Raw genomic sequence first — 25194 nt, forward strand, 5'->3', positions numbered from 1 at the left:
GAATTCTGTTAATTCAACTTTCGTAATTCTCTGTGGGTAAACACAAGACTCTTGTCTCCTTACATATTGACAATTCTAATTATCCGTACTCAGAAAGGGTTTTGAATACTAGATACCACAATTTCTTTAAAATTGAAATATTTTACCCACAAAGTCTCACTGTTATATTCATGAGTCATGTTAATTTGGAGTTTCCATAAATGCTACAAACCAAATGAATTATCTCAGTACATGTATAGGGCTATAGCCTATTTTATTTGTTGAAATAGCTATTTTAGTTGAAATAGCATCATTAGAAAAACAGGATCGCTTTTTACAAGTTTTAAGGGTTTTCTGTGATTTTTTTCTGCTAAACTTGTGACATCTTAATTTTTTCTGTTTTGGAGTGTGTGTGTGTGTATATATATATATATATATATATATATATATATATATATATATATATATATATATATATATATATATATTTCTTTAATGAGACTTGTTTTTTTATTCTTCTGTTTTCCCTCTAGATAAAAGTTAAGCAGCTAGAAGAACAACTACATTCTTTTACTGAAACCAGTTCACAGAACGACCATCTACGCAAGTTGAATAAGGCACTAGAGGGCAAATATGCTCAGGTGTGATGAATAGCTATAAAACAGATTGCTTCTATGTTGTTTTAATTAGCTTTTTAAGAATTTGGTGACTTTCTCCCCACCTCACCGTATGATCCCAGAAAGATGAATATTCTCTCACTTGACTCAATTTATCAAAAATATTTTAAACACCCTCGATGTACAAGGTTCCACTCAACCACAGAAGAGTTCATAAAGATGCCTGAAGCAGTATTGGGACATTCAACTTGCATGCTCTGATTGCAGGATTAGGAATGTACTCGGCAGACTTTATTATAGAATAGAAGGTTATGCCTTTCAGAAACAAAATAGATTGTATTGTCAGCATGCATAGGGAACATCATCATGATGAAAGCCTCGAGAATCTCTATCATAGAGGAAGTGTTTTTTTTTAATTTGAACCTTAAAACTTTTGGCAGAGGTGAGGAACAAGTATCTTTGGGTTTTTAATTACAGGCGAACGCAGAACTCATTGCCAACAAGATATACTTGCAATAGCGCACTTGAAAGAGGTATTAGTAGTGAAGGTGCTTACTTGTTAGCATGGTGGCTATTGAGACTGAGACTATTGAGACTATTAACAATGATTTACAAATTTATCACATGATTTATTTTTAATTTTTAACAGTGTAAGCATGTGTGACTTCTTTAACTATAACGTTTGTGTATGTCTACCCTTGGTAACCAAGCAACTAGAATGTGTCTTCAAATGGGTTCTAACAATCTGACTATACTGGTAAAGGGGACCTCATTAGATATGCTTTGTTTCTGCATGAGGACATACTTTACGCTAGTATTTTCTTCATTCTGAAAGCAAAGGAACACATTTTAAAGTATATTTTCCATCCCAGCTTCATTTAGAACGTTGTGTTGTTTCTCATAGTAAAGGGGGCACTCACTGAAAAATAATTCTAGGTTTAGTTGATTTCGTCTTTTTAAATTGCTGATGCTTCCAAGAAGGAGGAAGTCTCCAGAGAGGCCTGCATCTTCAAAATTACTTTAAAGCCACAGGCCCCGTGTCAACACTGTAAAGGAACGAAGTTCATCAGTTGTTTTGCCCAGTGTTAGGCCAAACCCTACACACCATGTGACCTTTGCACCTACCCTGACTTCTGTGAGGTCTTCTCAGGAGATTGGAGACTCTGGGATCTCTCTAAAGACTCTTTTGAATGCCATTAAAACCATGGAGGGAAGACTGGAAGGTAAAATAGACATTCTTGCCTCAAGACCATTAAAAAATGATGAGTCACCAAATTTTCTTCACCGGGATTCGGTAAGTGAAGGCCACAAATTAAATCATAAGGAAATTTCAGATTTATACAACAATGAAGAAAAGTAGTAACATCTAGAAAGATAACGTTTGGAGGTGTGAGTAACAACAAGGAAAGAACTTCTTCACAAACAGCAAAAACTGATGATGTAGATCAAAACCATCATTCTGGCTATTGCATACTTAGTTTTTGATTTGGACACAGAAATGTCATATTTGGCTTAAGAGTAACCATTGAGATTTTTAATCTAATTTTCGCTTTAAAAATTAATGCTAATAGTCTTAACATTTACAGTAAAATGGGTAAAGCCTGATTTTCAAGTAGAAATACATAAATAGAAGCCCTGAGAACTTGAACACTGGAAACTACTTCCCAAAGAAAACTTACTAGAGCATCCATCTTTGTTTGGTATTTTAAAATAGAAAGTACTATAGCTTGTCTTCTAGAGTTAACTACAATTTAGACCCTTTCTGTAAGCACTTTTGCTAGTGGCCTTTTCATTTTTTATAAATAATTTATTATAAGCACTGGTAAAATTATAAAAACTATATTCTTCCTAATGTGCTTTTCTAGAACAAAATCCAATAGGCTTTCAAAACCTTATAAGTGAGCATCTTTTGTACTATTCTTGAATCCTTACAGAAGACGTTAAAGTATTTTTAACGTTACAGGTTAAAAGTTATAAGGAAGTATAATATTGAGGAAGATGTGGGGAAAAGGCATTCTTCTTTGCTGCTGTTTGGAGTGCCCTTTTCCTGTGGAGGACAATTTGGCTTTGTTTATCACTTTACACCCACAGTTGTACTCTTTCCTACAGATACACTAGCTTGTACATAAGACATGTTTACAAGGTTACTTTCTGAAGTATTGTTTGTTATTAGCAAAAGACTAGAAACAACCAAAATTCCATCAGTAAGAGGCTGGCTAAATAAATCATGGTATATCCATAGTTTGGAATACTGTTTGAAGATATATTTATCTTAATCATAGCATATCTATTATTAGGTTAAAACAGTCCACGTTCAGAAGAGCATACAGAGTATTTTACTATTTGTGTGCAAAAGGGTTGGGGCGATGAAGTCTACATATGTATTCACTTTTGAATAGAGTCTCTCTAAAATGAATCGTGATAAATGGGCAACATTATTTTCGAGGAAGGAAACTGGGTGGCTGGGAGATTTTTCACTTTATCCTTTTGTACCTTAAGAGTAATGTGAATGTGCTACCCATCCAGAAAAATTTTATGAACATTTTATTTTCAACAGAAGTAAAAGTAGAGAAAGGATGGTCTTTTCAACAAATGTGCTAGAGCAATTGGGTATCATATGCAGAAACAAAAAAACAAAATACCTTTGATCCATACCTCTTACCATATATAAAAATTAACTCAAAATGGATGAAAGCCCTAAAGGTAAAACTTAAAACTGTAAAACTTCTGAAACATAGGATGAAACCATTGTGATCTTGGATTACACTAAGATTTCTTAGATTTGACATCAAAAGCATGATCCATAAAGGAAAAAAAGGTAACATTGACAACGTATGCTCTTCAAAGACATTGTTAAGAAAATGAAAAGCTACAGGCTGGGGGAAAAAAAAACATTTTCAAATCACATATCTGATAAAGGTCTTGTCTCCACAGTTTATTAAAAACTCTCCAAACTCACTAAGAAGGAAAAACAATCCGAAAAAAAACGGTGCAAAGTATTTTATTTATTTGGTGAACACACGTTTCACCAAAGAAGATATACGGATGATAAATAAGCACCTGAAAAGATGTTAAACATCAGTCATTAGGGAAATGCAAATTAAAACTGCAGTGAGGTACTACCACACACTATTAGGATGTCTAAGATTGAAAAACTGATTACCCCAAGTGTTAGTGAAGATGTGGAGGAACTCTCATACCTTGCTGAAGGGAATGTAAAATCACTCAGCCACTCTGGAAAATAGTTTGGTAGTTTCTTTAAAAGTGAGACATACTACTACCATACAACCCAGCCAGTCCACTCCTATGCATTCACCAAAGATAAATGAAAGCATATATCTACACGAAGATCTGTATACAACTGCCCAGAGCAGCTGTACTTGTAACAGCTTAAAACTGGAACAACTCCAGTGTTCAGCAGAACACTATTCAGCAACAGAAAGGAAGAACTATTGATATATAAAGAAGAGTGAGTGAATCTCACAATAATTGTGCTGAGTGGAAAATCATTCAAAAATGAGTACATCAACTATGATTTCATTTATATAAAATCCTAGGAAATAAAAGTGAATTGATTGTGACAGAAAACAGGTCAGTGGTAGCCTTGGGTGGATGTGTAGGAACAGGGAGATATAGAAGTGGGGGAAATTACAAAAAGGCATAAGGGAACTTTGGGGATAATGGAAGTGTTCATTATCATGATTATGGTTTATACATATATCAAAATTGTACACTTTAAATATTCATAGCTTATTGTATTTCAACTATATCTCAGTAAGGCTGTTTTTAAAAATGTGAATGTATTATACTAAAATTAATTATTTTTAAATGTTTAAAATAACATTCTTGAAATGACAAAAACAGTAGCGATAGAGAACAAATTACTGGTTGCCAGGGGACATGGGATGAGTTTGGGGGAGGGTGTGAACACAGAGAAGTAGCACAAGTGAGTTGTTTGCGGCAGTGGAGCAGTTCTGTATCTTGGTTGTCGTGATCACAGGAATATGTGCATGGGGTCAGATTACATAGAGCTATGTGCATGTGTGCATAAACAGATGAATGCAGGTTAAAAAAAATGGTGAAGGGCTTCCCTGGTGGCGCAGTGGTTGAGAGTCCGCCTGCCGACGCAGGGGACGCGGGTTCGTGCCCCGGTCCAGGACGATGCCACATGCCGCGGAGCGGCTGGGCCCGTGAGCCATGGCCGCTGAGCCTGCGTGTCCGGAGCCTGTGCTCCGCAACGGGAGAGGCCACAACAGTGAGAGGCCCACGTACCACACACACACACACACACACACACACACACAGTTCCTTTTCATCCATTTCTTAGGTGTCTCACAGTTTCTATAGTGTTATGTTTTTATAGTTTTATATTAGAGAATATATGTAAGGGGCAATATTAGGGTAGGAGATTAAGAAGTACAGACTACTGTGTATAAAATAAGCTACAAGGATATATTGTACATTACATGGAATATAGCCGATATTTTATAATAACTCTAAATGGAGTATAATCTTTAAAAATTGTGAATCCCTATGTTGTATAGTTGAAACTTACATAATATTATAAATCAACTCTACCTCAATTTTTAAAAATATGTATCTATATATATTTAGATCATTTGAAACAGTAGGAGGATATGACCTTGACCTAAATACTGGTATTTCCGAGACTGCCTGGTAAGCTAGCTGTGGAAGCTACTTGGATTTTAATGACACAGGAACATCAGATCTCTGAGGGCAGCAGGATTTATTTGCTTCTGTGTTCTTCCCCATTTCAGTGTCCTGAATTAGAAATTCTTCCAAAAAAGAAACCCAGTATAAAAAGTAAAGTGCTTTATAGATGAGAACATGCCATCTGACAAGTTTCAGGGCATTTTATTGAGTACTCTGAGGCTGGGGGTAGCGTAAGTTACCTGAGAAATATTGTGGAATAAGGATATTCTGTGTTTTGTTTGAAGAGAGGCAAATCGAAAATTCTTGAGTGTTCATCAGTATTTTCCACTGAGTTCTAAGGTTAACAGCAGTTTGCTTACGTTTAAAATGAGAATAAGTGTTGCATCAATACCTCTCTTTAGAGGCAGCCATTCTAATTCTGAACCTTAAGTGAATACACTTAAGGGGGAGCCATGGAACATGTTTTATACTGTACACTGTGGAAAAGAGCACCAGAAACAGGCAAAGATGAGAAAAAGGATTCTGCTGATGGAACAAGAGAGATTTCCTAAGACAAAATGTGTTTTCATGTAGCCTTTCTAAAAAAAACGAAGTATTAGCACTCAAATTTTAACAGCTCTTGAAAACAATCAGTGGCTACAACCAAGAGGAGTTTGCCCTTCAGAGGTGGGAAACAAGAAAAGATACTGAGAGAGGAAAAGGTTGATTTAAATTAAAAATTTTGGATGAATTTTTTTCTGATTCAGAGATAAGCTCAGTAATGTTAATTGTCGATTTGTATTGAGAGGGTTGGGAATAAGAGGAAGAAAATGTAGAAAAACACACAAGTTGGAGATTTGTGAGTAACTATTAATGATTTTATTCCCCCAAATCATCTTTTCTTTAAAGTGAAAGATGTGAGTAGTCAGCTTTATGAGTTAGTTTTCAAATATAATTCAGCCTATAAGAATTCTGTTAATTCAACTTTTGTAATTCTCTGTGGGTAAACACAAGACTCTTGTCTCCTTACATATGGACAATTCTAATTATCCGTACTCAGAAAGGGTTTTGAATACTAGATACCACAATTTCTTTAAAATTGAAATATTTTACCCACAAAGTCTCACTGTTATATTCATGAGTCATGTTAATTTGGAGTTTCCATAAATGCTACAAACCAAATGAATTATCTCAGTACATGTATAGGGCTATAGCCTATTTTATTTGTTGAAATAGCTATTTTAGTTGAAATAGCATCATTAGAAAAACAGGATCGCTTTTTACAAGTTTTAAGGGTTTTCTGTGATTTTTTTCTGCTAAACTTGTGACATCTTAATTTTTTCTGTTTTGGAGTGTGTGTGTGTATATATATATATATATATATATATATTTCTTTAATGAGACTTGTTTTTTTATTCTTCTGTTTTCCCTCTAGATAAAAGTTAAGCAGCTAGAAGAACAACTACATTCTTTTACTGAAACCAGTTCACAGAACGACCATCTACGCAAGTTGAATAAGGCACTAGAGGGCAAATATGCTCAGGTGTGATGAATAGCTATAAAACAGATTGCTTCTATGTTGTTTTAATTAGCTTTTTAAGAATTTGGTGACTTTCTCCCCACCTCACCGTATGATCCCAGAAAGATGAATATTCTCTCACTTGACTCAATTTATCAAAAATATTTTAAACACCCTCGATGTACAAGGTTCCACTCAACCACAGAAGAGTTCATAAAGATGCCTGAAGCAGTATTGGGACATTCAACTTGCATGCTCTGATTGCAGGATTAGGAATGTACTCGGCAGACTTTATTATAGAATAGAAGGTTATGCCTTTCAGAAACAAAATAGATTGTATTGTCAGCATGCATAGGGAACATCATCATGATGAAAGCCTCGAGAATCTCTATCATAGAGGAAGTGTTTTTTTTTAATTTGAACCTTAAAACTTTTGGCAGAGGTGAGGAACAAGTATCTTTGGGTTTTTAATTACAGGCGAATGCAGAACTCATTGCCAACAAGATATACTTGCAATAGCGCACTTGAAAGAGGTATTAGTAGTGAAGGTGCTTACTTGTTAGCATGGTGGCTATTGAGACTGAGACTATTGAGACTATTAACAATGATTTACAAATTTATCACATGATTTATTTTTAATTTTTAACAGTGTAAGCATGTGTGACTTCTTTAACTATAACGTTTGTGTATGTCTACCCTTGGTAACCAAGCAACTAGAATGTGTCTTCAAATGGGTTCTAACAATCTGACTATACTGGTAAAGGGGACCTCATTAGATATGCTTTGTTTCTGCATGAGGACATACTTTACGCTAGTATTTTCTTCATTCTGAAAGCAAAGGAACACATTTTAAAGTATATTTTCCATCCCAGCTTCATTTAGAACGTTGTGTTGTTTCTCATAGTAAAGGGGGCACTCACTGAAAAATAATTCTAGGTTTAGTTGATTTCGTCTTTTTAAATTGCTGATGCTTCCAAGAAGGAGGAAGTCTCCAGAGAGGCCTGCATCTTCAAAATTACTTTAAAGCCACAGGCCCCGTGTCAACACTGTAAAGGAACGAAGTTCATCAGTTGTTTTGCCCAGTGTTAGGCCAAACCCTACACACCATGTGACCTTTGCACCTACCCTGACTTCTGTGAGGTCTTCTCAGGAGATTGGAGACTCTGGGATCTCTCTAAAGACTCTTTTGAATGCCATTAAAACCATGGAGGGAAGACTGGAAGGTAAAATAGACATTCTTGCCTCAAGACCATTAAAAAATGATGAGTCACCAAATTTTCTTCACCGGGATTCGGTAAGTGAAGGCCACAAATTAAATCATAAGGAAATTTCAGATTTATACAACAATGAAGAAAAGTAGTAACATCTAGAAAGATAACGTTTGGAGGTGTGAGTAACAACAAGGAAAGAACTTCTTCACAAACAGCAAAAACTGATGATGTAGATCAAAACCATCATTCTGGCTATTGCATACTTAGTTTTTGATTTGGACACAGAAATGTCATATTTGGCTTAAGAGTAACCATTGAGATTTTTAATCTAATTTTCGCTTTAAAAATTAATGCTAATAGTCTTAACATTTACAGTAAAATGGGTAAAGCCTGATTTTCAAGTAGAAATACATAAATAGAAGCCCTGAGAACTTGAACACTGGAAACTACTTCCCAAAGAAAACTTACTAGAGCATCCATCTTTGTTTGGTATTTAAAAATAGAAAGTACTATAGCTTGTCTTCTAGAGTTAACTACAATTTAGACCCTTTCTGTAAGCACTTTTGCTAGTGGCCTTTTCATTTTTTATAAATAATTTATTATAAGCACTGGTAAAATTATAAAAACTATATTCTTCCTAATGTGCTTTTCTAGAACAAAATCCAATAGGCTTTCAAAACCTTATAAGTGAGCATCTTTTGTACTATTCTTGAATCCTTACAGAAGACGTTAAAGTATTTTTAACGTTACAGGTTAAAAGTTATAAGGAAGTATAATATTGAGGAAGATGTGGGGAAAAGGCATTCTTCTTTGCTGCTGTTTGGAGTGCCCTTTTCCTGTGGAGGACAATTTGGCTTTGTTTATCACTTTACACCCACAGTTGTACTCTTTCCTACAGATACACTAGCTTGTACATAAGACATGTTTACAAGGTTACTTTCTGAAGTATTGTTTGTTATTAGCAAAAGACTAGAAACAACCAAAATTCCATCAGTAAGAGGCTGGCTAAATAAATCATGGTATATCCATAGTTTGGAATACTGTTTGAAGATATATTTATCTTAATCATAGCATATCTATTATTAGGTTAAAACAGTCCACGTTCAGAAGAGCATACAGAGTATTTTACTATTTGTGTGCAAAAGGGTTGGGGCGATGAAGTCTACATATGTATTCACTTTTGAATAGAGTCTCTCTAAAATGAATCGTGATAAATGGGCAACATTATTTTCGAGGAAGGAAACTGGGTGGCTGGGAGATTTTTCACTTTATCCTTTTGTACCTTAAGAGTAATGTGAATGTGCTACCCATCCAGAAAAATTTTATGAACATTTTATTTTCAACAGAAGTAAAAGTAGAGAAAGGATGGTCTTTTCAACAGATGTGCTAGAGCAATTGGGTATCATATGCAGAAACAAAAAAACAAAATACCTTTGATCCATACCTCTTACCATATATAAAAATTAACTCAAAATGGATGAAAGCCCTAAAGGTAAAACTTAAAACTGTAAAACTTCTGAAACATAGGATGAAACCATTGTGATCTTGGATTACACTAAGATTTCTTAGATTTGACATCAAAAGCATGATCCATAAAGGAAAAAAAGGTAACATTGACAACGTATGCTCTTCAAAGACATTGTTAAGAAAATGAAAAGCTACAGGCTGGGGGAAAAAAAAAACATTTTCAAATCACATATCTGATAAAGGTCTTGTCTCCACAGTTTATTAAAAACTCTCCAAACTCACTAAGAAGGAAAAACAATCCGAAAAAAAACGGTGCAAAGTATTTTATTTATTTGGTGAACACACGTTTCACCAAAAAAGATATACGGATGATAAATAAGCACCTGAAAAGATGTTAAACATCAGTCATTAGGGAAATGCAAATTAAAACTGCAGTGAGGTACTACCACACACTATTAGGATGTCTAAGATTGAAAAACTGATTACCCCAAGTGTTAGTGAAGATGTGGAGGAACTCTCATACCTTGCTGAAGGGAATGTAAAATCACTCAGCCACTCTGGAAAATAGTTTGGTAGTTTCTTTAAAAGTGAGACAGACTACTACCATACAACCCAGCCAGTCCACTCCTATGCATTCACCAAAGATAAATGAAAGCATATATCTACACGAAGATCTGTATACAACTGCCCAGAGCAGCTGTACTTGTAACAGCTTAAAACTGGAACAACTCCAGTGTTCAGCAGAACACTATTCAGCAACAGAAAGGAAGAACTATTGATATATAAAGAAGAGTGAGTGAATCTCACAATAATTGTGCTGAGTGGAAAATCATTCAAAAATGAGTACATCAACTATGATTTCATTTATATAAAATCCTAGGAAATAAAAGTGAATTGATTGTGACAGAAAACAGGTCAGTGGTAGCCTTGGGTGGATGTGTAGGAACAGGGAGATATAGAAGTGGGGGAAATTACAAAAAGGCATAAGGGAACTTTGGGGATAATGGAAGTGTTCATTATCATGATTATGGTTTATACATATATCAAAATTGTACACTTTAAATATTCATAGCTTATTGTATTTCAACTATATCTCAGTAAGGCTGTTTTTAAAAATGTGAATGTATTATACTAAAATTAATTATTTTTAAATGTTTAAAATAACATTCTTGAAATGACAAAAACAGTAGCGATAGAGAACAAATTACTGGTTGCCAGGGGACATGGGATGAGTTTGGGGGAGGGTGTGAACACAGAGAAGTAGCACAAGTGAGTTGTTTGCGGCAGTGGAGCAGTTCTGTATCTTGGTTGTCGTGATCACAGGAATATGTGCATGGGGTTAAATTACATAGAGCTATGTGCATGTGTGCATACACAGATGAATGCAGGTTAAAAAAATGGTGAAGGGCTTCCCTGGTGGTGTAGTGGTTGAGAGTCCGCCTGCCGATGTAGGGGACGCGGGTTCGTGCCCCGGTCCGGGAAGATCCCACATGCCGCGGAGCGGCTGGGCCCGTGAGCCATGGCCGCTGAGCCTTTCTGGAGCCTGTGCTCCGCAACGGGAGAGGCCACAACAGTGAGAGGCCCGTGTACTGAAAAAAATAACAAGTGAAAATTGTAAGTTTTGTAGTGTAGTTATTCTCATTAAAGTCTATATCCTGGTTTTAATGTTGAACTACAATATAAGATGTCATCATTAGAAGCAGGGAAAAGAGTGCATGGGGACTCTGCACTAATTTTGTAAAGTCCTGTGACTCTGTATTTCAAGATAAAGTATTTTTTAAAAGAGTAGTATTTAGATTAGTATGATGCATCTGAAACAACTGTGTAGATGTACTAAAAGTGTTGCAGATATGTAAAAGTCGAATACTTCTAATTAGGATTAGGACACTATTTAGAACACTTCTGTAACACTATTTTCTTGATGCTATTTAGTTCTTATGCACCTTTGCTATTATGATATTAATTTACGTTGTATTTTCAAATTCTGTGATAATCTGTTTCTCCCCCGTTTTTCATCTTAGCATCATTCTCTCATCTCCCTTACCTTCATTCTGCGCTGTCATAGAGATTGACATATATTAGAGATTTGCCCATGTTTATTAACAGATTTTTTTTTGCTTTGTAGTTTTAAGGGGAAAAACAGCTACTAAAGCTAGTTTTTATTTACAATAATATATAAGCATATTTAATTAAACATTTTAAATTTGGTTTCTAAATTGCTGTGTCTTATTCTAATTGCTGATTGACTGTGCTTTGGGAGAATCATTTATCATTTCTTTTTTTCTACTAAGGTGAAATCCATTCCTGAAAAGAAAGAACGTGAGCTCTCACGAGTTGTGAAGGGTCGTGCTGCAGCCCTGAAAGAGAGTCAGAAGTTGAAACATGACCTCAAAGCTTTGGAGGACAGGGAGAACAAGAAGGCAAGACATCAATCCTTTCTGAAGTCTGTTACTGAAATGAAGCGCTTCTGAAATTTTTCATGAGCCATATTCTTTCTTTTCTTGTTACCTTTATTAAAAAAGAATGATGATTGATCAGAGGAGGATTTTTTTTTCCTAAAGGAAGGATACCTTTAGAAGAGCTCTAAGATATTTCCTTTAAAAATACATGATTTAACTCCCAATGTTTTTTTTTTCTTCCTGTCTTAAAATAATCAAAAGTCCTATTTTTTTTCTGTTGAAACACATCTGACCTTGGTAATAATAACCACCTACTTATGTATTATTAATGTGATATAACACTGTTAAGATTTTATGTTAAGTCAAATTACCAAATGCTTTCTGCTTAACAGTGTGTGTACTTAGTGGGAAGAGAGGTAACATCCCAAAATTCATGACAGCAGGTGCTAGATTTTGCCCCTCTGAAGAGGGCTGTGAGTCACATCATTCTTCAGCAGCTTCCACTTATGGTCCTCTTTCCTCAGATAATTCTGATGGGCTTCAAATGTGTTATCTTCTTCTGACCCCATGATAAGATAGCTGAGGAGGGCTAGCACAGGCCAGTCTGGGACCACCTCTAGCCCCAAGAAGCTGTTGGTCCTTATGTCTCTAGTTAATATATGTGCTGTGACACGACAATAGTTAGGATGCACTGCAGAGTTCTTCATAGGATCCATATGATCTAGGGTCTAGTTTTCTTTTTCTCAAAGTCAAAATAACTTAAGATACAAAATAAATATAAAATATACTTTAATTATTCCTCTTAGCATTCTACCAGACCTGGTTTCCATACTCTTCTAGAAGTCATGGGACTCAGCAGAAGAATAACCAGAAAGGATCAAATATCTTTGTCTTATTTCATTTTCTATTAGGTGGGAAACTTTCAGCAACAACTGGCAGAAGCTAAAGAAGACAACTGCAAAGTTAAAATCATGTTGGAGAATGTGTTGGCTTCTCACAGTAAGATGCAAGGCGCTCTGGAAAAAGTGCAAATAGAGCTTGGGCGGAGGGATGCAGAGATTGCAGGCCTCAAGAAAGAAAGGTACCAGAGATTATTTTTCTGTCTTTGTACTTGTATTTTTCTGCGACATTGTAGTAAAGAACAGAGTGCAGTCAAGAAACAGTCATTTTCTATTGATTTCCTTGTGAAAATAAAGTAGTAAAATGGTATGTAAAGAACTAGCAAATTCAGGAAAATCTGGAATTATAAATAAAAATGATATCCAAAAATTCTCATATTTTGTAGCGTTGTAAATAAGTATGTATTCTAGAAATTCATGTGATATATGCTGTTTTATCCTTGCTGTTTTCTACACCATTTATACCTGCCCTTGGGTCTACAGAATGATAATTGTCAAGATTAAAGCCAAGTGTCTACTTCTGTTTGAATTAATTATCCATTAATTAGTATCCTATTTATTTTAGATGAATCATTCTGAGAACTACTTTTAGCCATGTTTTGTAAGTGAACTCCTTTAAAGGTTTCAAAAATTACATAAAAGTTTCCCTTTTAGGTTAATGAACAAATGGTTTGAGTTTACTCAGACCTCTAAGACCTATTGTAATACATTAGTGGTGAATATTGCCTCTGTGTTATGGGAGAACAAGTGACTTTTATATTCTTCATTGTGCTTGTTTTTTTACATATTATGAATCTGTATTACCTCTGAACTTAAAAAAAAGTCAAGGGGATGGTATTAAAAATTGTTTACTATTCACAATAAAATTCTGGGTAAAAAGCAGAAATCTCAACAGCAAGCCAGTCCATACAGAGGTGATATATTTTTGTACTAGTAATATATATATAGTATAAAGTTACCAGCCCATAAGTTAGTCATTAACATGTACTGATACTTTAATATATAAAGCCAAATTGAATCATAAATGGGACAAGTTTTTAATCCATAGGAAAATTAGTTTCTTAACCTGAAGCTGAGGCTACTAATTGTCACCTGCCAACTCTCAGATATTCTGAGCATCTGTAGCCCACTACATATGCCATTTGGGCTTCCTGGAAGGTGCCCTGTAACTCCCAGTGGTATCACTCCTAGATAGTACTTTTCTGTGGTCACTCTCCCTGTTCCCTTCATTTACAGGGCTCTAAATCAACAGTGGGTACAGAAGCTGGAAGCAGAAGTGGACCAGATGCGGTCCAGAATCCTTGTCGTGGTTGCCCAGCACAACAGTAAGGTAGAAGCCAGGTTTTTATAGATAGATAACGTTGATATTTTTTATTTTATTGGCATATTGCTATTTTGGAAAAATGGAGTAAAACAATCGGGTAAATTTCCTTTCCATTCAAGTCTGAGTTTTGAACAGTGACATATTTCCAAATGGGAAATGGGTCTGTGATCTTACAGTGAACCATTTATTGGCAAACCAGGACCATAATTATGCCTAACTCTCTTTGTCTTATATGGTCTGCATTCTTTTCATGTATTAATGCATAAGTGAACTTAAAGGGCTTAGAAAACAACATAACTTTAGTCAGAAGTAGCGAGAGTGATCCCACTTAATAAGGAGGCATACTCACATGTTTATAGGTGTATACACACATGAATATGTATCTACACATATGCACACATATAAAATAGAGATATTTCCTATAAAAAGCTTTTTCTAGAAGGATATACAAGGGACAGTTGCCAGTTCTTATCTCTCTAGACAGTGAGACCAGAGGGTCATAGGATCAGGAAGGGGAGTTTAACTGGTTTAAAACCTTAGAAATTAGGATAAATAAGTTGGCTCTATTTTCCAAAACTCTCTAGTGACCAGTGGAGCATACCCTTCCCATCACCTTCTAAGAGTTTCCTAAGGACTGTCTGTAATAAGTTCTCACATATATATATTCCAGGCATCTGGAGTCTTTGGTTCTGGTTCCAAATAATTATTGTTTCAACGTTTAAAGAGTGAATATACAGTGTTATGGACTTCTTGTATCTGTTACAGTGGAATTAAAAACAATCTTCTTTCTTCTCTCTTTCAGATGGAGGCTCTACAAAAAGCTCTAGATGTAGCTAGAGAAGAAAACAGGAGACTGGCTATGAGCCTGGAGCAAGCTCTCCAGACAAATCATCAGCTGCAAACAAAGCTTGATCCTGTTCAAGAGAAATTGGAAAGCAAAGAACTTGAGCTACGGAATTTGGAAACCTTCATGTAAGGGCAGTATAGTCACAGTGGAATTAGGGAAGAGCCTCTGGGAGAGAAAGTTTGGCTAATTCACATAAACCCGTTAAACCCTTTCCCCCTACTTTGAGCTAGTACTCCCTGCAGAGCCATGTGAAGGAAGCAGGCATAGTTGAGCAGAGCAGATATTAGCTGGCTGGGGTACGCTCCTTTTCAGCTCTTCCCTCATCTAGTGTCGGTCTTCTTCTGTACATGAAGGTTTAAACCAAGTTGGAAGGGATACTTACATGTTTCTGCCAAACCTTTTCTATCAGAAGCTTATGTGTCCTTTAAAAGCATGATTTGGAAAGGTAGAAACAGAAGGATGGATGGGAATAACCCCTCCAGGAGTGGGATAATTCCATTTAAGCAGCTGCTAAACCATTCATTGTTTTCAACTTTTTCCCTGAGATTAGTGAGGTCAAACCCATCAAGTTCAGGTCAACCCACTAAAGTTTTTTTGTTAAATTTTATCTAGGCAAATAGGATTTAGATATTAATAACATCCCATGAAAATTTATACCCAAGGGAAATGCATTGTGCACGTGGATCTTTATTCCTTTCACGTAGTGGACATACTGATATAGCAGACAAGTATAAGCTAAAGCAAAGAAGGTAGTTTTCATATTTGTAATCTGTACAAATTTTATATTCTGGTGAAATGTTGCTGGCTCAAGACTACTCAGTATTGGTTAAATCAAGAGTATGTGTTTCACTCTTTTGGGTGGATCTCTTTATATTGAATAACTTTTTGTTTTTGAATGCCGTAGGTAAATGCTTATTTCTTCTTCTGTTAATGAGTTCCAGATCAGTGATTTTTACCTGGTGACTGATCTGCTTCTCATTGGTAAATGACGCCTACTAAGATGTTTTCTAAAGGTGATTTATCATGTCTCTTTTTCAAAACAGAGAACAGATGAGTGAAGAAGCCAAAATAGAAGCAGAATTGTATGCTGAACGCATAGATGCTCTAAGGAAGCAGTTTCAAATTGAGAGAGAAACTGCAAAGAAAGCAGCACAACGGGAAGTGACTGAGGTATGGAGGCAAGTGACAAAAGTCTCCCTCTAGGTGAATGCCTTTGAAGAGGAGAACCAGCCACAGGATTTCCGAGAATGGCTACAGATGTTCTTTGGTTCTTCTAATCCCCCTTTTGCCAGGAGGCCAGATACATCACTATGCTGTTTGTAACTTAACACACAAAAAGTTTCTGATATACAGTTATCTGCCCAATGAATGAATGCCTTGGTGACAGCCTTCCCATTGGAGAATAATAACTGAGTGGGAAGGAGGAGACTGCCATCTGCTAGACAGATGGCCAATCACCTGTCTCCTCTATTCACTTAACTAGCATCCATCATGCACCTTCCTGCTCCTAAGAGGCACAAGTAAAAACAGCAGAAGATGTGGTCCGTGCTAAATTACCCCTTATTTAACTGTCATCTCCACTCTTTACATGAGACAACTAGGAAGACATCAGAAGATGTTTCCTGGATAGCTAGAAGCTGTGTACAATTTTAAAGGAATTCAGAAGTAAGGGAAAGTTTGTTTTAGGCTGGTTGGGTGATCGAAGAAGAGGGGAAGCTTGACGAAATTCTACAGGGTTGAGACTGGCAGAGCTGACAGGGCTGTGACACTCTATGTAAGAGGATGAACAAAGCTTAGTTACAGAAATAAATAGGACATGTGAGCAAAGAAAAAGGATTTGCCTCTCTTGATCAGAGCAGAGACTTTAGGAAATTTCTGAGAAAAGGGGGTTAGCTTAGATGAGACCAGCTGGTAGATGGCCTTGACTCCCAGAATGTTGGATGGAAAGTATTAGGTAAAAGGAGAGCACTGTAGGTTTCTGAGAAGGCTGTGAGCACAATGTTAGGTCAGTTAGTCTGTTAGCAGTGGAGAGTAGGTAAGAATGAAGAGAAACTGGAAACATGGAGGCTAAGGGGAACTAGAGCATTTACTCTGGGCTTCAGATGATTAGAGCCAAGCAAAGTGTTTCTGTTGAAAATAGAGAACAATCAAATCAAAAATCCATTTTAATTAATAGAAAAATCAGACACTAAATGTATCATAAGCAAAGGGGAGGGAGTAATTAAAATAATTCCAAGACTTGGTTGGGGTGGCCAGTCTGTATTTTGCCAAATTTAGCGTATTTAGCAATTGCACTTGACAGCGCACAGTCACAAAATCAGATTCAACCGTTTATATGATGCTTTGTAAATTGACAAAGCACTGTATAAGTGTTAAAAATATTACAGAAATAATTTCTGTGGGAAACAAAAATGGCCACTGAAATTAAAAGTACCTTTATTCAGAGAGAGTTGTTCAGAATATTTAAAAATTAAATCCTTTTAACAGGGATCAGTAAAGATGGTGAACTTGTGCAGGAGAGACCAAGGAACAGTATGAGTGTGATGTCTTGAGCAGTTAGTGGCAGAGGTGGGCTCAGGGTGCACTGTTTAAGACTCCCAGCGCTGCCTCTTATTAGCAATGTGTAACTTTACTATCTGTGCAGATGACTTCACTTCTGAGTCTCAGTTTCCTCAATCAAAATGGAAATCATCACAACTGCTTTCCAGGGTGCTTTTGAGGGATAGTTTTTAGGGCTTACTCAGTTTTGACAAAGCTCTGATTGAGGAAATGGTGGAATATCTAACAGAAATTTAGTTGGGTGATAATAAAAGACTAACACTGTAGTGTGAGGTTAGGATCTGAGAGAATGAGCAAGTATAAAGAGAAAGGTAACAATTTTGACTTTTTACTTTGACAAGTTAAATACTTACAAACCACAGAGAATACCACACTCCTATCGTCTCCCTTCTCAGCTGCAGTGTCTTCATCCTAAAAATCCAGTGGTACTCATTTAAGGGCATATGAGGAAGAGGGGGAACTCTGTAAAATGATTTCAGTACTGTTAAAAGATAAATTGAGGAATAATAATATTAAGAGTTTATTTGAACAAAAATCAATTTGAGTCAGGCAGTATGCAATCGATTGCAATAGAAAGGCACTCTGAGGAGTTGTATAAAATGAAAGACGTTTATAGGCAGAAGGGAGCAGAAACAAGGAAGTTATACTAGGCATAAAAGTAGATTAGTTACTAGTAGCAGAGTTACTTCCTTTAAGGGATGGCAGGGGTCTGTCAGGCAGATTACTCACCTAATGCTGATCAGGCCATTCCTGATTGACTGGTTTAAGAGTTCTTTTCTGGGAGAGCCAAAACTGTAATTAAGTCTCAGTTTGGTGACATAAGGTTTAGCATAAGTGACGTCATTGTGGGCCTGTTGTCTTGTTTTGAATAGTAATCACTATGTTATTATTCCAGTAGACAAGTTTATTTAAATTTCTAAACAAAAAGCAATATTCATAAGAAGTATAAACTACTATGTAAATAAGCTACAAGGATATATTGTACAGCACAGGGAATATAGCCAGTATTTTATAATAAATGATGTATAATCTATAAAAATTTTTAATCTCTATGTCCTACACATAAAACTAATACAATATCATAAATCAACTATACGTCAATAGAAAAAAAAGCAATATTATAAAAATACATGCAAGGATAGTCAATAACTGACAGGTGTATTTACATACACTGCATATAATTTATTTTCACTTCTCCATACATGAGGTCCCAAGTGAGAGAAAGAGACAAGCTTAAGCTTTAAAAAAAAAAAAAAAACTTTAAAGCACAGCAATGAGCACTGAGCAATTAGTGTGTGCCAGGCTCTATATTCCTTCTCTGCCTCCTCTTGTATACCTGTTACATGAATCCTATGAAGTAGACTATTCTCATACTTTTCCAATGATGAACCTGCAGCTTAGGGAAGTTAATTATCTGAAATTGCTTGACTAGTGTGTGGTGAAGCTGAGATTTTAACTTCTGTCTGATTCCAAAGCCATGCTCTTAGAAAGCAAATGACGAACATACATTTACATTATCTGTTCTAAGAAAAATTGTGTTCTTTAGTGTTAAAAATTATGAAAATCACTGAGAGTGTTTCTCCACAAATCTACTTCTTAATATTGCCTCACTTACCCTCCTCTTTAAAATATCTATTTATTTGGCTGTGCCAGGTCTTAGTTGCAGCACACAGGATCTTTAGTTGTGGCACACAGGATCTAGTTCCCTGACCAGGGATCAAACCCGGCCCCCATGCATTGGGAGCACAGAGTCTTAGCCACTGAACCACCAGGGAAGTCCCATCACTTAACCTCCTTTTTAAAAGAAAGGTCCAAAAAGAACAAAATATAGGGACACAGCTAAACATAAGCTTCTCTTACTGAATGGAAGGTTAAAATGTTCTAATTTTCCCTTTGTATCCCACAGCTGAAGAAAGCCCTTGATGAAAGCAACTTCAGAGAAGTGGAAGTATCCCGGACCAACCAGGAGCTGCAGCAGAAACTGACAGAGTTGGAAAAGGTACTGAACAGCAGCAAGGAGAAAATAAAGGATCAAAAGGCCCAAATTAAGTTCCACTTATCAGCTAAGGCGAATAATGCTCAGAACATAGAGAGGAGGAAGGTTGTATGAGAAACCCTGACTCTCCTCTCCTCCTTAGTATCTGATGAGGATCCAGGCAGGGAGTGGTGTCTGGGGAAGATGGTTTCAGAGCCCCACCACCACCATGTGTTCTCTGGGAATTACAGCTACACCTGGGAAGTGGGCAGATTGCCTGGGGGGAGGTGGGGGGAGACTCTTTGTCCTGCAGAGATACTGCTGCATCAGTGTTTGGTTTCTCATTAGCTGCCAGTGTCACATTCTGGCTCCCCAGCTGTCTCTTCCACAGTGATTGTACAAGACTTAGCTCTTTCGGGGTCAGGGGGCTGGATGGGAAGGAGAGCCCAGCAGGAACTGGTAACTGTGGATCTCATGTGGGATTCTTTCTGTCAGCCTATAGGCAAAAAGAGCAAGCCAGTTTTTCCACTGATCATCTTTCTATGTTATTTCCACATTTACATTCAGCAAATAGAAACAGAATTGAGGCAAAGGGAGCTAATTAAGGATCAGTATCAGAAAGAAAGCTATGAAAGGGTAGATTATTTCCACACACTGTTTACCATTCACACGAAATCCCAAACTTGGACAGGTTCACCAACCGTCTCCCTCTTTGTGCCCTACCAGTCACTGAGTATCCAGAAATGTGTATCTGAAACGACTAACCTACAGCAGGAAATGCAGCCATTGGCCAAGAGCCAGCATGATCTGTCAGCTCAGAAGAAACAGCAAAAGCTGCAACTCGAGGCAGAGCAGAAGAGGAGGTGGGAGCTGGAGCATCGGTGCCAGGTAAAAGGGTTCCTAAGACTCACCTCAGAGATTACCAGCAAAGGCCATGTGCAAAACCCAGCATGAGGGCACCTGGCTTTTCTAGGCTCTATAGAAGAAGACAAACTTACAAGTCGTTCATCTTAGCTAAGTCCTTAGAATCATATGTAGGAATGAAGCCTGGAGCTTTGACTATGGCACCTCGTCTTCATGTTCAACTTAATAAAAATGATACTCATTTTTGAAGAACGGCTAAAGCTCACAGATGCAAAGTACTAGTTACTAAGTAAGACTTGTGAACTTCATAGTCTTTCAGGAACTTTACACCCCTTGTTTCTTCCCCGTAGCTCAGATACATCTGTTGCCGTTACAGGACTTTTATCTACTCCCAACCTAATGAAAAGCACATTTTATTACTAAAAAGGGATTTCAAGAGACCATCAAGCTCTTGCCTTCCAACAGAGATTGTCTGCTATGAAGAGTATTCTCCAGTTCTGGAAAGAGATGTTAATCATCTTTTCTCAGGAGAATCTGTAAATCAAAATCTATAATCATATACACAAATGTATACTGTAGGTTCAACTGAAAATAATAGTTTTTATCCTATAGTCTGGTAGCACCTGGAGTTAGAAAGTACCCCATCATACTTTCATAATTTGGTGGCTCATTTATTACAATATTGAAGCTTTTTCTTCCATATATAGTACATTGGGAGTTTGTCAAAAATCTCTGTATCACGTTTTCAGGAATTGGAAGAAACAGTTAGACACCTGAAGAAATGGAAAGAGGCAACAGAGGATAAACTGAAAGAAGCTAGTGTGGAATCAGAACAGGTAAGGCAGACCCACGGACATGAAGACTTAGACAAGCTTCCTCAGGCACGATGACCCTGAAACACAAGTCCGTGTAATATCCTTCAGTAACACAGTTGTCAGGAGTGCAAAAGGCAACAACCTATACCTTAGTATAGCCTCCGTTATAAAGAATAGTTTTAGATTAAGATTCTGTGTCTTGATGAGACATCATAGAATGCTAAAAGATTGATTGACATTGACTAATATTAACTTGGTCGTCCAAGCCCCTGAAATTCCAGAAATCCCTGGAATTGGGATTGACATATCTACACTAATATGTATAAAATAGATAACCAATAAGAACGTGCTGTATAATAAATAAATAAAATTCGAAAACGAAGAGATTCTTAAGCTAAAGGTATCACAGTGACATTGCTGCCAGTTTATCCCCTTTATAGACTTTAAGTTACATGATAATATGACTGTCAGAATGGTATATTAAACGGAATATGGGGGGGCTTGGTGAAGACGGTGCACTAGGAGGATGCGGAATCCGCGTCTGCTCACAACGAGGGCACCTGGGGGACCTCGGACACCTAAGGGGACGGGAGGAACCCCCAGAGACCAGGTAGGACCTGGGGCGTGTGGGGGAGTGAAGGGGGAGGAGAGCTGCCGTCTCTTCTTCCTACAAATCCAGTGGTACTCATTTCAGGACATATGAGGAAGAAGGGGAACTCTGTAAAATGATTTCAGTACTGTTAAAAGATAAATTGAGGAATAATAAAATTAAGAGTTTATTTGAACAAAAATCAATTTGAGTCAGGCAGTATGCAATCGATTGCAATAGAAAGGCACTCTGAGGAGTTGTATAAAATGAAAGACTTTTATAGGCAGAGGGGAGCAGGAACAAGGAAGTTATACTAGGCAAAAAAGTAGATTAGTTACTAGTAGCAGAGGTACTTCCTTTAAGGGATGGCAGGGGTCTGTCAGGCAGATTACTCACCTAAGGCTGATCAGGCCATTTCTGATGGACTGGTTTAAGAGTTCTTTTCTGGGAGAGCCAAAACTGTAATTAAGTCTCAGTTTGGTGACATAAGGTTTAGCATAAGTGACTTCATTGTGGGCCTGTTGTCTTGTTTTCAATAGTAATCACTATGTTATTTTTCCACTAGAGAAGTTTAGTAAAATTTCTAAACAAAAAGCAATATTCATAAGAAGTATAAACTACTATGTAAATAAGCTGCAAGGATATATTGTACAGCACAGGGCATATAGCCAGTATTTTATAATAACGAGTATAATCTATAAAAATTTTTAATCACTATGTCATACACCTAAATCTAATATAATAAATCAACTATACCTCTAGAGAAAATAAAGCAAGATTATAAAAATAGATGCAAGGATAGTCAATAACTGACAGGTGTACTTACATACACTCCATATAATTTATTTTCACTTCTCCATACATGAGGTCACAAGTGACAGAAAGAGACGAACTTAAGCTTTAAAAAAAAAAACCTTTAAAGCACAGCAATGAGCACTGAGCAATTATTGTGTGCCAGGCTCTATATTCCTTCTCTGCCTCCTCTTGTTTAACTGTTACATGAACCCTATGAAGTAGGCTATTCTCATACTTTTCCAATGATGAACCTGAAGCTTAGGGAAGTTAATTATCTGAAATTACTTGACTAGTGTGTGGTGAAGCTGAGATTTTAACTTCTGTCTGATTCCAAAGCCATGCTCTTAGAAAGCAAATGACGAACATACATTTACATTATCTGTTCTAAGAAAAATTGTGTTCTTTAGTGTTAAAAATTATGAAAATCACTGAGAGTGTTTCTCCACAAATCTACTTCTTAATATTGCCTCACTTACCCTCCTTTTTAAAATATCTATTTATTTGGCTGTGCCAGGTCTTAGTTGCAGCACACAGGATCTTTAGTTGTGGCACACAGGATCTCGTTCCCTGACCAGGGATCAAACCCGGCCCCCATGCATTGGGAGCACAGAGTCTTAGCCACTGAACCACCAGGGAAGTCCCATCACTTAACCTCCTTTTTAAAAGAAAGGTCCAAAAAGAACAAAATATAGGGACACAGCTAAACATAAGCTTCTCTTACTGAATGGAAGGTTAAAATGTTCTAATTTTCCCTTTGTATCCCACAGCTGAAGAAAGCCCTTGATGAAAGCAACTTCAGAGAAGTGGAAGTATCCCGGACCAACCGGGAGCTGCAGCAGAAACTGACAGAGTTGGAAAAGGTACTGAACAGCAGCAAGGAGAAAATAAAGGATCAAAAGGCCCAAATTAAGTTCCACTTATCAGCTAAGGCGAATAATGCTCAGAACATAGAGAGGAGGAAGGTTGTATGAGAAACCCTGACTCTCCTCTCCTCCTTAGTATCTGATGAGGATCCAGGCAGGGAGTGGTGTCTGGGGAAGATGGTTTCAGAGCCCCCCCACCACCATGTGTTCTCTGGGAATTACAGCTACACCTGGGAAGTGGGCAGATTGCCTGGGGGGAGGTGGGGGGAGACTCTTTGTCCTGCAGAGATACTGCTGCATCAGTGTTTGGTTTCTCATTAGCTGCCAGTGTCACATTCTGGCTCCCCAGCTGTCTCTTCCACAGTGATTGTACAAGACTTAGCTCTTTCGGGGTCAGGGGGCTGGATGGGAAGGAGAGCCCAGCAGGAACTGGTAACTGTGGATCTCATGTGGGATTCTTTCTGTCAGCCTATAGGCAAAAAGAGCAAGCCAGTTTTTCCACTGATCATCTTTCTATGTTATTTCCACATTTACATTCAGCAAATAGAAACAGAATTGAGGCGAAGGGAGCTAATTAAGGATCAGTATCAGAAAGAAAGCTATGAAAGGGTAGATTATTTCCACACACTGTTTACCATTCACACGAAATCCCAAACTTGGACAGGTTCACCAACCGTCTCCCTCTTTGTGCCCTACCAGTCACTGAGTATCCAGAAATGTGTATCTGAAACGACTAACCTACAGCAGGAAATGCAGCCATTGGCCAAGAGCCAGCATGATCTGTCAGCTCAGAATAAACAGCAAAAGCTGCAACTCGAGGCAGAGCAGAAGAGGAGGTGGGAGCTGGAGCATCGGTGCCAGGTAAAAGGGTTCCTAAGACTCACCTCAGAGATTACCAGCAAAGGCCATGTGCAAAACCCAGCATGAGGGCACCTGGCTTTTCTAGGCTCTATAGAAGAAGACAAACTTACAAGTCGTTCATCTTAGCTAAGTCCTTAGAATCATATGTAGGAATGAAGCCTGGAGCTTTGACTATGGCACCTCGTCTTCATGTTCAACTTAATAAAAATGATACTCATTTTTGAAGAACGGCTAAAGCTCACAGATGCAAAGTACTAGTTACTAAGTAAGACTTGTGAACTTCATAGTCTTTCAGGAACTTTACACCCCTTGGTTCTTCCCCGTAGCTCAGATACATCTGTTGCCGTTACAGGACTTTTATCTACTCCCAACCTAATGAAAAGCACATTTTATTACTAAAAAGGGATTTCAAGAGACCATCAAGCTCTTGCCTTCCAACAGAGATTGTCTGCTATGAAAAGTATTCTCCAGTTCTGGAAAGAGATGTTAATCATCTTTTCTCAGGAGAATCTGTAAATCAAAATCTATAATCATATACACAAATGTATACTGTAGGTTCAACTGAAAATAATAGTTTTTATCCTATAGTCTGGTAGCACCTGGAGTTAGAAAGTACCCCATCATACTTTCATAATTTGGTGGCTCATTTATTACAATATTGAAGCTTTTTCTTCCATATATAGTACATTGGGAGTTTGTCAAAAATCTCTGTATCACGTTTTCAGGAATTGGAAGAAACAGTTAGACACCTGAAGAAATGGAAAGAGGCAACAGAGGATAAACTGAAAGAAGCTAGTGTGGAATCAGAACAGGTAAGGCAGACCCACGGACATGAAGACTTAGACAAGCTTCCTCAGGCACGATGACCCTGAAACACAAGTCCGTGTAATATCCTTCAGTAACACAGTTGTCAGGAGTGCAAAAGGCAACAACCTATACCTTAGTATAGCCTCCGTTA

General features: G+C 37.3%; 1 pseudogene; it reads left to right on the forward strand.

The window, feature by feature from the left end:
- The first annotated feature begins 7735 nt into the window (after positions 1-7735).
- The window catches only part of LOC132495118 (coiled-coil domain-containing protein 150-like), a 184953-nt pseudogene continuing 167494 nt past the window's right edge, over positions 7736-25194 (forward strand).

Source organism: Mesoplodon densirostris, chromosome 8, assembly GCF_025265405.1.
Source record: "Mesoplodon densirostris isolate mMesDen1 chromosome 8, mMesDen1 primary haplotype, whole genome shotgun sequence".
Taxonomy (NCBI): domain Eukaryota; kingdom Metazoa; phylum Chordata; class Mammalia; order Artiodactyla; family Ziphiidae; genus Mesoplodon; species Mesoplodon densirostris.